The sequence below is a fragment of the Impatiens glandulifera genome, chromosome 1 (genome assembly GCF_907164915.1).
Source record: "Impatiens glandulifera chromosome 1, dImpGla2.1, whole genome shotgun sequence".
NCBI classification, from domain to species: Eukaryota; Viridiplantae; Streptophyta; class Magnoliopsida; order Ericales; family Balsaminaceae; genus Impatiens; species Impatiens glandulifera.
Window position 1 is genome coordinate 60,037,796 of NC_061862.1, and position 2,886 is coordinate 60,040,681.

Sequence of the window (2,886 nt, forward strand, 5' to 3'; positions counted from 1 at the left end):
AGCTGAATTAGTGGCAACAATTTCTGTAGTATGTCAAGTACAATAGATGAGAATAATTATGCAAAAAACACCATCAGTCACCATTCAAATGCATTACAACTTTTTGTGATAATATTTCCACTATAAAATTGTTTATTATTTAGTATGTCAAGTACAATGAATGAGAAAAATTATGCAAAAACTCCATCCGTCACCATTCAAACGCATTGCAGTTTTTTTATAATATTTCCACTATAAATTGTCTACAAATGTTATTTTGCATTGAAGGAACCAGCGCAATAATACTCGTTATCACTCCATCGGAGTATCCCATGAGAGTATTTTTTTTTATATATATATCTCATGCATTATATCATTTTATTATTATTTTTTTTATAGACAATGCCTTTAGACTTTCATATAATTGGGCCTTTATGTGAGGCACAACTTGTGTCCCATTATCGACTTCAATTGTTTATCCCTACATTCCTTTATGTGGGGCCTCTTGTATTAGAATCCTCTTATTCAGGACTTTTCTTACCTTTAGGTTCCAGTCTCTAAGCCTAGACACATTCAATTAATTCTACTTTTTTTTTAGGAAATATTGATTTCTCAATTGATTAATTCAGATCTATTTTATATGATTAATTAATTCAAAATTTAATTTTCAATTAATTACACACATATTTTCAAGGATAAAGATAAATACATTAACTAAAAAAAATAATATTTTTTTTATAATCAAAACCACTAAAAATAATATTACATAAAGACATGACATTTCTTTTCACTTAGAGAATAAGAAAAATAACTTTTAATCATAGAAACACTAAAAATTGACCAATATGAAGAACGTTGTTGGAATTTTGTCTAACAAGCACACAATACTTTTTCAGATTATGGATCAACAAAAGTAAAGTGCTATACATAACCCACGTCAAAATTCAAAAAGTTAATATATTTAGTTGAGATTTAATGACCAGGTAAATTAGAATTATAAGGTATAAACATATAACAATGAAGATAAGCCTAAAACAATCTCCAATTATGAGACATTAAATGGTGTACATAAGTTTGTAAGAAAGTTGAAAGTAGTAGCTAGGTGTATAATGATGTATACCTAACCGGAGCAGCTCAATGTAATGGTGACCCGGGTCTCTGCTAGCGTGGATCAATATTGATTATCAAAGAAATAACTTAGAAGGACACTCATAAGTACGTTAAGCTACAAAAACAAAAACCGATAATAAATGTTTGGAATAGATACATAAAGCTGGATTATTTTAGACAAATCTTATAATATGGAATTCTCATGTTCCTCCTAGATTGAGCCATGTCAGACAGAAGCGAACTCGAGGCTTCAACCTCTATTTCAGCTGCTATGGATACATTAGTCGACTTTCGAGACAGAGCTTCGTTGGCTTCAACAATCTCGCCTCAGGGGTTGTCAATCAGGATATTCTTGGGGTCCTATCCAACTTTTATTTTCTAAAAATTATTTTAACACATTTTTAAATGACAGAGATATATAATAGTTTAATATAAAAATAATAAAATCAACTTAGTTTAGTTGGAAGAACATGTTTTTGAGTTTTTTTATGTGCATATGTTGTATCACCATTAGTTCTGTCTTCTATTCGAATTTAAAAGTAAAAAGGAGAGAAATTAAATGAGTAGCTAAGAATCTTTCCTAAGAATGATCTCTAGCTGAAGAGCTTGAATGGCAGCTAGCAGATATTTCTTATGTTAAAGCCTTAGGGCTATTAGATTTTGGGATTTATTAAAAAATAAAGTTATGTGCAGATGAATTTTAGAATTTATTAAAAAAAACAATTAAAATGCGTCAATAGAAGCATAATTTGTTGTAGTAAATTTTGAGTTCTAATAGATTGTTAAAATAGTAGATGTGATAAAAAAAACATTGAGATTCTTGAGAAATTTAGGTTAAAATAGTAGATAGTGATACAAAAACATGGTTAACTCGATGCTACCATTACATGTAGTGCATGTATCTATTAAGAAAGCGTCACATGTACAAAGAGAAAAAATCAACAAATAAGAGATGTAATATTTTACTTTTGTGTATATGTGTCACTTAATGAGTGGGATACATGTATTACCTGTAGTAGTAGCATGGAATAAACAAAAAAAAATATTAAATTACTTGTGAAATTTAGGTCATATAAGTGCCCTTTTCTTCCTGTTTATCATCATTCCGCAACATTTAATAGTCAATTTATATTGTTTAATGTTGAAATATAGATTACGGGGTGTGACAAATTAAAATGTCCAATGTTGGGTACTTTAATAAAGGTGAATTCAACTACTTATTTTAAAATGATTAGAGGTCTAAGTTCTGGTACGTAGGTTGTTGTCCGTCACTGAAAGTGGCGACAGAATCTCTACTAAAAATTGACATTTCGGTCGCGCGTGGAAACACCGGTCCTTTCTTTTCGCTATCAACATGCCCACCACCCCCAACATGGCAACATTCAAACCCAAAAGCCCGCCACCACCATCACCACCATAAACCATTTAAATTCTGTCCTTTCTCACTCTACCTTTTTTTACCTTACATCAAATTCAACGACTCCAAAAAGATAAACTATCATGACCAGTTTCCTCGTCTATCCCAGAATCTCCACCGCCGGTTTCCTCGTCTCCATGCTCCGCCGTTTCCTATTCTGCACCAATACTCCCCCGTCCAAGTCCGACCATCTTCAAAATCAACCCAAAGACTCCACCTTTGGGTCTCAGACCGAGATTATTACACTGGGCTGCCGTGAAGAACCCACGTACATAGAGCTAGAAGAAGATGACCGTTTCTTTATTTTGAGTTTTGAGAGTAAATTTAGATCCAGGCGGGGAAATACATCTGAACTAATTAGGAATCAAGAAAGATGCAAA